The sequence below is a fragment of the Dasypus novemcinctus genome, chromosome 22 (genome assembly GCF_030445035.2).
Source record: "Dasypus novemcinctus isolate mDasNov1 chromosome 22, mDasNov1.1.hap2, whole genome shotgun sequence".
Taxonomy (NCBI): Eukaryota; Metazoa; Chordata; class Mammalia; order Cingulata; family Dasypodidae; genus Dasypus; species Dasypus novemcinctus.
Window position 1 is genome coordinate 59,896,060 of NC_080694.1, and position 13,835 is coordinate 59,909,894.

At 44.7% G+C, this 13,835-nt stretch overlaps 4 non-coding genes across 4 annotated transcripts; 3 read left to right on the forward strand and 1 right to left on the reverse strand.

Moving 5' to 3' along the window:
• Positions 1-4,766: 4,766 nt before the first annotated feature.
• On the forward strand, positions 4,767-4,854 carry TRNAY-GUA (transfer RNA tyrosine (anticodon GUA)). The gene is given in 2 exon segments: positions 4,767-4,803; positions 4,819-4,854. It is a non-coding gene; the product is annotated as a tRNA-Tyr (tRNA).
• A 1,581-nt stretch (positions 4,855-6,435) lies between these two features.
• TRNAA-AGC (transfer RNA alanine (anticodon AGC)) lies at positions 6,436-6,508 on the reverse strand. Its single transcript has one exon. It is a non-coding gene; the product is annotated as a tRNA-Ala (tRNA).
• A 3,058-nt stretch (positions 6,509-9,566) lies between these two features.
• Positions 9,567-9,654, forward strand: TRNAY-GUA (transfer RNA tyrosine (anticodon GUA)). The gene is given in 2 exon segments: positions 9,567-9,603; positions 9,619-9,654. It is a non-coding gene; the product is annotated as a tRNA-Tyr (tRNA).
• A 3,192-nt stretch (positions 9,655-12,846) lies between these two features.
• Positions 12,847-12,935, forward strand: TRNAY-GUA (transfer RNA tyrosine (anticodon GUA)). The gene is given in 2 exon segments: positions 12,847-12,883; positions 12,900-12,935. It is a non-coding gene; the product is annotated as a tRNA-Tyr (tRNA).
• The last annotated feature ends 900 nt before the right edge of the window (positions 12,936-13,835 follow it).

Below are 13,835 nucleotides of genomic sequence, written 5' to 3' on the forward strand. Positions count from 1 at the left end.
CTACCCAAGGAGTGAGGCCCAAACGAAAGCCTTTCCAAGCTTGCTGGGGCCTGTGGGGTTGGTGGGGGGCGGGGTTAGCCGCGCGCCGCAGGCCTGGCGCTTCCCAATATTTCATTCAAATATGACTCCATTAGAATCTGTATTGTTTTTAATATAAATCACCCCCAGTCTGCATAGAACACAGGCTAAGTTAGGTGACACAGCCAGTGGGAGGCGATTCAAAAGTGGCCGCGGTGGCTTCTGAGGTTCCCACTGCGGAAGTCACCTCCTTCGCAGGAGGGCCCGCGCCCGGGGTGGGCTCACGGCCGTCCTCCTCTTCTGGCAGCCGTGCGCCTCGGCGCCTACGACAGGCCCTTCCACCCAGGCGGCTTCCGCGCCGGCCGCGGCAGGACCCCCCCCCCCCCCGCGCGCCCCCGTGCGCCCCCGCGCGCCCCCGTGCGCTCCGCGCGCGCCGGGGACTCGTGGGACGCGCGCTCGCGGGGGACGCGGGCTGGCGGGCTGCGTGTCCCAGCCAGTGGCCTGTGTGTGGCCCAGGACGGCGGCCTCACAGCGCGGCCGCCTCCCGCCACCACGGCCGTTCAGGCCGCGCCAGGGCCCCCCGGCCTGCGCGTCTCCCGCTTCCAATCCGCTTCTCGGCCACTTTCCCCACCTCGACCCACTGCCAGGCGACCCCGGGGCCAAACAGACGAGGAAAGAAAAGAGGGCCGGGGGCGGGGGAAGACGCCGGAAGAGGAGGCGGAGAGGGCGCGCGGCCTGGGCGGGAGCCCGAGCGGCTGTGCGGGCGCTGGGGTCCCGCCGGGCCGCCTCGTCCCGGGCGCGGCGGGGCGCACGCGCCCGGTCTCCAAAGCCACCTTCCCGGGAGCCAGTGCAGCGAGGGTGAGCCCCCGGGCACCCCCGGCCTGGAGGCCGCGAGCTCCCGGGCCGCGCAGCTCGCTGGGGTGGGCGCAGGGGGCTGCGGGGCAGACGTAGGACCCCGAGACTCACCCGCCCGCGTCTAAGACTACTTAGAAGGCAGAAAAAGACAAGGACACCACAGGCCTTCCCTGCTTTCCGTTTTCACCTTGGGTTGTACTTTGTTTAGAAAATATGGAAGAGAATTCCAGACATCACCACGATCCCGACCTAGGAGAATAAAAGTTACTCACGTACACTCGCCCCTCAGAAATGTCCGCATCTGCTGCGTGTCCCCGTCCCCTCCCGCGCCACCTCAAATCTCCTCAAGGCCTGTCGCAGGCGCTTTCTCAGCCTCAGAACCGCCTGTAACGTGGAAAGGGAGGAATCGAAGAAAGCAGGGGCTCCTGTCGCCCCGCAGATGCAGGGTTACACACAAAGTCACTTAAGTATGAGCCTCAAGCCACTGTCACCCCAAAGACCTGGGCCTGGAAAAATTCACAGCTCACGTTCGTTAGACACTGCGTGGTTCTGTGGGTAGGTCAGAGGCTAAATATACTCTTTCCCGTTCCTTCTTGTGAATCAAATTTTATTTCGGTGGACCCCATTATTTTCTTTTACTATAAAAGGGGTGTGGGGATAAAAAAGCATAACCTTGCAAAAATACCTGACGAGCCACTCCTGTCCCTGCTTCTGTAAATCAGCCTGTGAGAACCTGGCCTGTGCAGGAGAATGTCGAAAGACCGACTCCTGGCCCCTGCTTCTGTAATCTAACAAACCACTCCTGCCCCTCACTTCTGTAAAGCAGCTGGCAAAAGCACAGCCTTGCATCTGCTTCTGTAACCGCCCCCCCCTTGCAAAATTTTACCTAGCAACACATGAGCTAATGAGCAAAAGGCGTGCTGATCCCACATAAAATCCTATACAAACCTATGAAAACTGAAAAATGGGGCTCAGAATTTGGAGGTTGACCCTCCCCTGAGCCCACGCATAATACATCTGTTCCTATGCATCTCCGAGGGTCGTTTTGGGTTTCTCTGTCATTCAGAACTCCCAGCTTTGCTGCAACAGGGAGAGTGGCAGGAGGCAGGGACTTTCCTTAACGGTCCCCCAAGACCCTTCTGGCATGTGTGGAGAGCAGAACTGAGGGGACAAATACGGCGACGGGTAGCTACGTAGATGATGACTGCAGGAGTCAGGAAACCGCGAGGGTCAGAACGAGGTGGTCCTTACAGAAACTGAGCAAAGGGAATTAGGAAATGTTGAGATAATAAAGTGACCCCGAGCAAAAGCGGGTTCTTGCCTAGTGTGCTTCCAAGACTGATTTCCTGAGACACCGATTTCAGAGAGAGAAAGTTTTATTTGCTGGCGCATAGCAAGGAGTTCAGCCGGCCTAAGGGCCTAAAGTCTGTCTCCACCAGCTTGAGGGGGTTAGGGTTTTTATGGATTTCAAACAAGGGTAGGTAGAGAGATTATCGTTTCAAGAGAAATAACCATAAACAAATGTTGTGGGAAACTGGCTTACCTATTCTTATTGTAAACGTTACACCAGTTCTATTGTAGATGTTGCAGTTGTTCCCTATTGTAGATGATGTTGCAGTTCTAATAGCAAACAGCTGCTCGGTAGTTTCCAATAATTATGAGGTGGAAACTAGGGTCGAGACTCTCATTTCCAGAAGCTGTGAGTCCCCTGGTCCCATCTTTATCTCCTCTCTTGTGTCTCTCTCTCTGTCCTTTATTTCTGTAAGTTTTGCATCGCCTTCCCTTCGAGCCAACCTATCGGTGAGCTGATCTCAGCAAACAAAGGTAAATTCAATCCAGAATAATCATCACTGTAGCAGGTCCTAGTTTGAAATGACCATAAACTAAGGGTGAGGTGGGTCTAGCCAGTTTCAGTTAATTTCAGGTATTAACTTTTGGCTATTCTAAAATATACTGGAGAATTAAAAAAAAAATCTATATAATGATTCCGTAATCATAATCATTTGTAAATGAATGCAGACAATTAGGGAAAGGTACAGATTGAGAGTGACAATAGTTATGTAGGACTAAAAAAAAAAAGGGACTCCATTAAAAAAAATTAATTGATCGCATTGACAATGGCCAGGTTTTTCCCAACCTTTAGCTTAAGAAGAAAAAGAAAGTTGCATGTCTTTTCAGTGTCATCCTAGACCTAGAGCATTTCTGATCACTTGTCCAAGGATTATTCGCTCATTGTCCAGGGCAAGGTTTCTTAACCTCAACACGGTTGACATTGACCACTGGATAATTTTTTGCTGTGGGGCCGTCCTGTGTCTCTTAGGATGTTTAGCAGCATTCTTGCTCCCTACCCACTATATTTTAGTAGCACCCCCTCGGTTATGACAATCAAAATGTCTCCCCACATTGGCAAATGTGCCTGGGAAGCAAAATTGCCCTAGTGGTGAAGCAGTGCTCTATGTGAATGTAACTGTTTTGACTCACTACTTACTGCTTAGGGTATTTTACAACTCTGTAGGCTAAGTGTTAACTCCTCAGTAACTGACAGCAGTGCAAATGAACTTTGATAAAGACGTAAATTTTTCCTTGCCCTGTAGAAAAAGTTTTATTGCCCTGTGAGGCATTTTCCAACTCTGTATCTCATTTTGCATTGTGATTGGAACATTGCTTTCCAGTGACTGAAAATACTTCTGTCTTTCCTATAATTCTCTGAACCAGGTTTACCATCTACTGCTTCCTTCATTAATGAGTTAAATTTTTTGACAAATGTTTATTCTATATTTGTATGAGTCACACATTTAAATTTTTGAAAAGTGTACTTTGGCAAAATGGTTAATGCTAAATAACACTACAAAATAGGATCACTTGTTTAGACAATTGGAAATGTGGAGGTTAAATTTTTATATTTAATTCAGAGTGGCTCCACTCAAAATAAGGTATTTCATGAAAACTCAAGGAGGTTAATGACCCAAGTTAACTGATTGGGAACCTGCTTGTAATTCTTGTTCAGAAAGAAAAAAAAATCTTTGTGCCATGGAGGAGTGAACTCTGGTCTCAAAACTCTACCTGCGCAGGCAGGGGAGAGGGTCCTGACATTTGCCTTAAGCGTGAGGCTCCTTGTATGACAACTTAAGAGCTTAAAGGAAGTGAAGATTCCTGATGGTGGGGGCTTCTCTGACATATGTCTAAAGTACATAAATCACTCTTTCTTTAACAAGGGTGAGTAATAAATAGACATTTGAACTTTCATTCAGTCTCAGAAAACTAGACTAAAATCTTACAATTTGCAAAATTTACTGTTACTTGAGTGATATATTACGTTCTACCTCTATGCTAAGATGGATCATTAAAAAAAATAGATTTATCTCCCCCACACAGGTCTCTGCTGAGTTAACAATTAGTGTGATGGCCCGATTTATTTACAGGGATAATGTCAACGAAAGAACAATTTTTATATTAAAAAGTTTCATTATTTAACTCTATGCTTCCTTCTCCCTTCCTCTTCCTCTTTCTCCTTGCTCCTCTGTTAAAGTGGCTAATTAAAGCATTTCAAATCCTATTTAAATGTGGAGGTCTGAATTGATTATTTAAATCCACTCATTACAATCAATATAAGATGTTCACCTCATTGCTTAGTCCTTATCAGTTCCTTGTGCCTCTATATAATTTTATTTTTCCTTTTGCAAAGCCGTGAGGGGGGAAGGTGCTCTGTTTTCTTCCGGGTTCGGGGCAGAGGGATTCTGAGTTTCGGTTTTGGAGGGCAGTTGGATCGCCAAAGAACGTGGAGGCTGTAGGGGCAGACCTGTCACTAGAAATAGTTAATAGAACCTAAAGTGCCCAGTCCCCGACCTTGCGCAGATATGGCATTACTGGCGGACACCCGGTATAGCGTGAGTCCTTCGATAGCTCAGTTGGTAGAGCGGAGGACTGTAGTGGGATCCATCAGGCATCCTTAGGTCGCTGGTTCGAATCCGGCTCGAAGGAATTCACCTTTTGATTGGTTTTTCACCCCCACTCTCAGGCAGCCGCTTTCCTGTGAAATGTACTATCAAGTTCATCTCTTCAAGACCACTTACTTGACTTGCGGCGAGTCTCTCCTCTCTTTTGGATTATTGTTTTCCGTGACAATTATGAATACGCGTCATCAGATTTCAATCCCGTAGTTCACATATGACCAAGGGCCGCGGAGACCGCGAGCCCTGATGAAGCGATCCAAGGTGAGTCCCCTGGGTTTGGGGTTCCCGCACACCACGTGGGTCGGGAGCCGGGAAGGCGCTGGCGGGTAGGGACTTGGTGGCGCACGCGTGCCCCCTAGTGGCCCGAGGATCCTGAGGTCCTGGGCAGTAGCTTCGGCCGCCGCCAAGAGCTAACGAGATGGAATTCCGCGGGAATGCTGCCCCTTCTCGGCTTCATCACGTGGCGTGGTTTTTCAGTCCTGGCGGGGAAACTCCTTGGATATCAGAATATGGGGAGATTTTACACTTTGGAGGTGGGACCCAGGCATTCGTATTTTTAAAAATTCCCCAGGTGATTTAAATGCTGCAAGACTTAAGGACCACTGCTAGAAGAGAACAAGTTTCCGGGGAAATAACAGGGGAAAAAAAGGACGGAGCAGGATTTCCTACCCACGTAGGGGAATTAGCTCAAAACAGAGCTCTCACTTACCGATGGGACGCATTTGCTAGTTTTGTGCCAATCTCATTAATATGTATTAACATCAGTTCTCTTCTGTCTCAAAAATGTGATCTGCATACCTATGGAGGAGCCCTTAACGTCAAAGATACTGGATCAAAGTAGGGAAGAGTTGATTGAGGATTTTGTGTCTGGCAATTTCTTGACTCTTCCTTCTCATACTTCAGAACTTATTCTTTAAGTAAATGAATCTCAATGTTTTATGTATGTACATATGTGTGTGTGTGTGTATGAAAGAATCTTCTGGAGAACTAATGAAGAACACAGAAGCCCAGGCTTGTTGAAGTAGTTGTGGTTTGATAACTTTTGCCTTAAACACACTGGAAACTAACCCTATTAAGAGCTAGAGACATTGGCCTCTACTGATTAACTCTTTGCATTTTGAAAGTCAGTTGGGGGCAAAAGAATGTCCTTGGATGCAAAGTGTATTACATAGTACTGGAATGAGCCTCTCTCCAAGATGCCACAGATTCCAATTCAGATCGATTCTCCAGCTCAATTTCCCTCGCATATTTTAGGACAAGCAGCAACACCGGGAAACACCCAGATGATTCCAGAAAAGGAAGTGTACATTCAAAGAAACAAATGTCAAACATACCTGCACGTTATTTGGCTCTCATCGTCTAAGAAGTGAGGGTGCATTTGCCCCACTGTAAGAATTTGGAGCAGCCCTCAGTTAGGTAGTAGAATGTGGGAAATAGATGCTAAGCTTTAAAATGTAATAATTGTACGTGAATGACCGAGTTTGAATTTGTAATTGTACCTGGCAGAGTCCGCCCGGGCCTATCCTAGCACTACACTATCAGAGCTCGTGGGTCTTCAAAGACAGACCAGCCCAGTTATGAAACAAGCCAGTGCGGAGGGAGCGAAAATTGGAGAATGCGGGCATCGATCCCGCTACCTCTCGCATGCTAAGCGAGCGCTCTACCATTTGAGCTAATTCCCCACCTGGACGCCCGGGTGTGCTAATTTCCCGCCTGGATGTCTAGGCTGCCTGTTTTACCGACTTGGGCAAGTGGAAGTAATTCGGTACTTCGCTGCCCCCTCCGTTTGTAGTTGCTGTTACCCAATAGGACGACGGACGATTCTGCAAATCAGTGGTGATCGACAGCCCCACGACAAATTCCGCCCCTCAGGGCCACCTCTAACCTCTAACCTCTAACCCAGGGAGCTGGGCCCTGTCGGGAGAAGGTGGACCAAGGCGGGGAGACAACAGAAACACCTGTTTGGGGAACTGGGCGTGTGTTTAACACTGGAATCATATCTACGGAAACCAGGAAGAGAAAGAAATTGAGGATGCCTCCAGGAAGGAAAATGAAATTTCTCAAACAATGAGCCTTGGCTTTTGCCTTCCCAATATTTCCCTCCAATTCCCGCTCCCCTTCAAAATCCACCAGCTGGCTCTGCTGCCCTCAAATAATAGATTCGCGGAGTCCCTAGGGATCTATGACTCTCCTAAGACCCGCTGTCTGACTTTGTTACCGCATGTGGACGCATGGACACGAGGGGGCGCTCGTCCCAGTTAATTTCTCCCTTCTTTCTAGATTCTGCAGTCCCGATTTCCATCAAAGGGCGTGTGAGTTATTTTTCTAAGGTAAACCTTAATAGAGTAGAGAATACATTTATTGGTGCAGCTTTAGAGTCAGAGTCCTTGCCAAAAAAAAAAAAAAAAAAAAAAGTCGAAGGCAGTTGCCACTTTTCTTTTGGCACAAGTACCAAGTACAGCGCTAGGAGGTAGGTGTTAGGTGCTGTCAGCCGAAGCGGGTTCTGAGAGGAGGACCCCAGTGCACGGTCAGGGCCCCATCACCCAACATCTGCTCCTTCAGCTTCTTCTCTGCCCGAAATTCCACCATTAGAGACTTCCTTTTTTCAGCGTTTAATGTTGTTTTCTAGTTTCAATTAAAATGGTGCAAGTGATAAAAAATGGAAATGGAGAAGGTCAGACATCTAATCTCAAAAAAGTTATTTTATGTCCCTTGGCCTCTTCAAGATCTTTATACTGCCCTGAATGCGTGCTCTACTCTTTTGCTTTTTCAATGCAATCAAGGCTGACAAAAAGTGGCTCTGTGGAAAGAAATCCCTCACCTTCCGCCCCACCACCATCTTAAAAAAGAGAGTTCAAAACTCAGGTGACCAAAGTGTATGTGGAAACCCACCATTCGTCTTAAAATTTGGCTCAAGACACCGGCAACCAGGTGCTTTCTCCTTACTCTTCCCTGGACAGAATTTACCCAGCTACGCAAGTCACTTTCGCCGTCACTCGTTCTTTTCTCCTTGATTATTTTTCACGATTCTATTAGGAGTGCAGGTGTGGAATGAAAGAAAATAGGTCAGTCGTATAGCTCAGATCCATGGGTGGTGCTTTGGCCTAACTGGGAACTGGGGGTAGAGGTGTCTGGGAGGCTTGGAGCCGTGAGCTGGGAGTTCTGGTGTCCACTAACATTGAGTCAGGTCTTAGATTCTCCAACCTCTCAGTCCCACAAAGGTAGAAGGAAAAACCAAAATATTGCCTTAAAATCCACCTGGATGTTTTCTGGTTGTTAAAATGTTGACTCCGCCTTCTTTAATCTGCCTTATGACACCGGTGTGGGATTCTATAAACCACACTGCGACTTTATGATTTGACCTCCCGTTAGGCTTTGCCAAAAGAGAGCTGGAGGGAGACTGCTAAGCTAGAGAAGGAAGGGTGGACTCGTGCCTTCGGGCTTGCTTTCTGGAGGCTTGCTGTTTCTTTAAAAGCCACCCCAGTAAGACTTCTGTATCCCAACAGAGGCGGTTCCTTGCTTTGGCAGTAATTAGTCCAGCGCCGTCCTGAAGTTTCACACATCTTGGCATCTCTGCCGCTTTTCTCTCTGGTATCCAAGGCACAGATAAGCAAACCTGATCACGTGGGAGAGAAACTGTCCATTTCTCAGGATGCCTCCCCTCCAGTGGCTTACTCTCTATTAGGTTAGCGACACTGAAAGGAAAAGTCCCAGATTACATTTTCTTAGTTTCTCATGGGAAGGAGTTTAATGACAGTTAAATATTAGATATGTGCTCTCAATATTTTTGATGGGAAGTGTTGGCGGTTGCTATTTGAAGAAAAATTCGGAGTTTTTCAATAATATAGTTATGAAGAAAATTTATTTTAATAAACAAAGATATTTTACAGTGAAATGTACTTAATAATCTTTTAATTAAATGCATCATCAAGGAATGCTTTCTCTCTTCAGTTGCTTCAGCATATTTTCCATTTGTGTCTGTTTCTGCCTTATGGCAAGGAAGCTTCAGCATCCAACAATTTTCCCTGAATCTCATTGTTTGACGAATTGCTATGAAAAACGAATGTTTACATTACCATTTACAATTTTCGAGATTTTTTCATTTTAATTACTCCACTATAAATTTGCACTATACTATGCACCACCTAAATAATTTATCCAACTTGTAAAATTTACACACACATGAACCAAACTCCCCAAAAAAATCACATTTCATCATTAGAGTTATAAATATACACGATTCCCCATATGACTTTCAGAAAAGAGAATCTCAATGGTACCAAAATGCCCTGGGAATTACTGTTTCACGACCCCGGTAACTTCTGCTGAGTTGTCCGTATTCGAAGAAATCATGTCATTTATCTACCGAACTAAGATTCTTTTGAGAGAGAAAGAAGGTCATAATCAGACAGGACAGCCGGTGTGATCTGAGGGATTCCTCATAGCTATATCATATATGTATAATACAGGAGATGCCCGTAGTGTTTTGCTTTTGTTTTGAGTTATAACATACACAGAGTAATATCCTTATATCTTCAATGTACAAGTGAATGAATATTTACATATTTATAAACCCATGAAACAACTGCCCAGATCTTTATATAGAATGTTTCCAGTGCTTTAGAAGACTGCTTTAAATTTGGTTATACTTACTTTCAAAATGAATGTAAGTATAATTAAAGCGGAAAACATGAAGACAGACATTATATTAAGAATTTTAAAGAACTGTCTCTCCTGTGTCCTTCGATAGCTCAGTTGGTAGAGCGGAGGACTGTAGGTTTGTGTTCCGGCTATCCTTAGGTCGCTGGTTCGAATCCGGCTCGAAGGACGACAATTTTGAAACCCGTGATCATTGGCTGAAACATCCCTCTACACATGGGTTTGTATTACTAGGATGACACAATGAACAACAAGTACACCTGGTTGTGTGACCCAAGTTCCCACCTTCGGGATAACTGAAAGAAGATGCTGATACTTTCTCCATGTGGCCGGTGCCAACACCTCACATCAGAAACGGCGAGAGCACAACAGGACAGTTGACTCGGTGATTAACTCTTGTCTGTAAGAGTTAACCATCCCCGAGTTTTCTGCCCGGTCCTCCCTGTCTCTCGATCGACCCATCAAATGCAGTTTTTATATAACCCAGACGGGACTCCCTGAATCTTTTCCTGAAGCTCTTCCATTGTGTTGAGATTGATGCACAAAGACACCCAACATTTCCCTTTAGACGCACCAGTTACCAGGTTCAGGGACCTGCCCTGGAAATGCTCGAGAGCCTCCAAACAATCGCTGTGCTTTGATCAGATTTCAGGGACCTGCAGTTGAAAGCCTAGTAGATCTGTCCCACCCTCTCCTACAGTTTTTAGTTTAGTTTTTTTTTCCCTCCTCACTTCAGCATTCCTTTAGTTATTTTCTAGTTTTGTCATCTTCTAAAGTTTTGAGAAAGTTGATTTTGCTTGTTTTTGCCGCCCCCCCCCCCTTTCCTTTTTGCTCTTTCTAAGGAGGGATGCTCACAAGGACGTCTTACATGCCATCTTGATGTCTCCTCGCCTCGGATGTGTTAAAAAGCCTGGTATCTTCCTAGAACTGAAAACAGTGTGGCGTGGAAGGAGCACTGAAGGTGAAGAATGAGAAATTTGAACCAGGCTTGTGAAAAAGATCAGGCACAAACTATGGGTGTTGGGGTGTATCCTGCAAACCCTGTAGGATTTGGGAACAAGCACACAGGCTGAGAGGCTTCCGGCTGAGCAGTGTTTTTAAGAATCGGAGGCACCAGGGGGCAGACAGTGCAGTTCAGGGCCAACCTAGTAGACTTCCTTGTTGAACCCTCCTGCTTTGGACTGGGATGCAGAAGGGCTCTGTAACAGGAGTCAGGGTGGAGCCAAGGTAGATAGTTCCTTTCAGGGACAGCAGGTCAGCTTCAACTAAGTGCAAACCTTTGAATTTAATTAACTGAGGTGATTTAGTAGTAGTAGAGTCCCTGGATGCCCAGCATAAACAAAGGGAAACTCTCTGAATAAAAACTAAAATTTTACTCTGCTTCATCTCCTGGGCTTCAAATGCTTTTTTAACAAGGAATTTTGCATATATATGCTGTCAGCATAGAATTATAAATTTTAGAGCATAAGAGATATTGAGGCATTGTGAACAAAACCCAGGATAAACACAGGCTGAGCTGATTTGTGGACGACCTGAGCCTGTCATTATTTTTCTTCCAGGCATACAAAAGGCGTCAAGAAAAACCAGCATCTCCACAGTCTGTATAATTACTCTTACCCTCTGTGTTTCAAGACCTACAGCTGTTATATGAATCAGTGCTTCCGTTCAAGAATACCTGGTCCTAACCCATGACAGATGAGAATTTGAGCAATTGTGATGTTACAACCCACAGACCTTATGAGTAAATTGTTTAATTGTAAAACTGAAATTTGTTTAACTGTATAATGTTAGAAAGTAAGTACCATGGGCAAAAGAACTAGTAGAAATGCATAGACTGGGAATCAGATAAGGGGATGGTGTGTAGTGATATATAGGCTGGTTAGGGTGGAGTGCATTGATGTTGACGTTTTTGTTCAGGTTCATTTAACCTTCAATCAGGTTTCATTCTGGTTTGAATCAGCTCTACTGAAGGCACAGTTTAATGCAGTACAATTCAGTCCTTTAAGTGCACAGTTCAATACATTTGGGTAACTATATTCAGTCATATAATCACCACAATGATCATGATATAGAACTTTTCCATCACTCCAAGAAGTCCATTTATGACTCCAGGAAACACGATCTGCTTTCTGTCACTTAATTTGCCTTTTTCCAGACAGAAATAGAATCATATAGTATGTAGGCTTTTGAATCTGGCTTCTTTCACTTAACATAATGCTTTTGAGATTCATTCTTGTTATTGTCTGTATCAGCAGTTCCTTTCTTTTTACTAAGTAGTAGTCCAATGTATGTATGTATACACCACAGTTGGTTCATTCAACAGTTGATGAAAATTTGGACTGTTCTCCATTTTTTTTGGCAGTTATGAATAAAGCTGCTATACATATTCAATTCTTTGTGTAATATATTTTTTCATTTATTTTCAGTAAATGTGTAGGAGTGAGAATGCTGGGTTCTATGGTAACTGGTATCTAAGGCTGTACCATCAGCAGCATTTGAGAATTCCAGTTTCTCTAAATCCTGACAAAACCTCGAATTTGTCAGTCTTTCAAATTATAGCCGTTCAAAGTAGTAATTATGTTCACACAGCCCATCCACGCTTAAGTGAAGGGCGTTACACAGCGTGTGCAGACCTGGTGGCGTGGGAATCTGGGCGGCCATCTTAAAATTCTGCCTACAGTTAAGTGCGTGGTAGCCTCTCATGGTTTTAAGTTCTATTTCCTTCATGACTAGGAGAGGTCGAGCACATTTTCATGTCATTATTTCCATTTGTATATCTTCTTTGGTGTATGTTCAAACCCTTCCTGGTTTGTGAAGTTGAGTTATAAAGAGTGGAGGTAGCACAAGTGATTGTCTGCTTCCCCCCTATGAGGTCCTGGGTTCAACCTGGTACCTCCTAAGGAGAAAAAAAAAAGAAAGAAGCTGAGTCTTTCGCCTCATTATTGAGTTTTAAGAGTGCTTTACATATTCTATTTATATAATGTGTTGGTCTGTTTCCTGTTCCTCTACTCTTACACACTGTACAAGCTTATCTTTACACCAATACCGTTTCTTTCTTTTTTAATCTTGATTACTAAAACACTTTAAAATAAGTCTTGAATTCTGTGTAAGTCCTTCAATTTTGCTCATATTCAAGATCGCTTTCGTTATTTTTAGATCCTTTGCGTTCGATATAAATTTTACCAATCTCTTCAAAAAAGCCTCCTGGGATTTTGGGACAATCCATAGATTAACTTGAGGCACTTGACATTTCAATAATATTGCGCCTTTTGATTCTTTTTCAGAAATAAATTTGATAATCAAATTGAAGACCATTATGACAGACTACATAAGAAATACTGTTAATGTTTGCCCACATACTCCTTCGATAGCTCAGTTGGTAGAGCGGAGGACTGTAGTGGTTGACTGGTGGTCATCCTTAGGTCGCTGGTTCGAATCCGGCTCGAAGGATTTCCTTTTGGACCGCTCAGTTAGGCTACCCTGACTCTGATTAGGCTACCCTGACCTTAGGTAATAACCCAGTAAGGTTATTTACGCAACAAAAGCCCAGAAAGAAAATTTAGGCAGTGGGCTGTCAAAGGTCAACTGCTAGGGCTCTTAAAAAAGAAACCATGTCAGGTACATACAGGGAATTGGGGTTAAGAATGGCTGCTCTATGGATTGTCACCTGGGTCGCTGCAGTAAGACGAATTTTTCACTGAGTTCTGTTGAGAAGGGAGCACTTAGAAGTGTAGGGAATGGGAAGGACTCCCTGGCCCCAAGATTTTTCATTTAAGTTTCTTCTTGGAAGTTCGACGGCCCTTTGGGGCCTTCTGTTATGTTGATACTTTTTGAATGAACATTTTATTGACAATTTGAAACATACACAAGACAGAGAAAACAATATAATGAACTCCTATCTGGCACAACTGAGAGCCAATCTTTTCATCATCTACTCCCCCAAATATCCTTACCTCCCGCCCCCACCTTTTGAAGCAACCCCAAGGCATGGCCTCATTTCATTCACTGTTACTATGTTTTGAAGACATCGGTATTAAAAATTAAAGGCGAAAAAAAAAAAAAGCCCCCTAAAACTAAAAAACAACAAATAAAAAAAAAAGGAAAACAAACACAGAATTAAAGGCGGAAGCCTGTACCTCTCTCACTCCTCCAATAAAAGAGCAGAGGGGAACTGATAGAAAGTTATTTCCAAGACAGTAGGCGGGTGAGAACTCGAGGAATAGATTTTTAGATAATGAGATACTTCATGACAGAGCACGGAGCCGCGTTACTTTACACTTGGGGCAAAAAACTTCATCCCAGATTGTAACTGTGGACACATTTGTCACCCACCTCAGTCTCTGGGTTGCT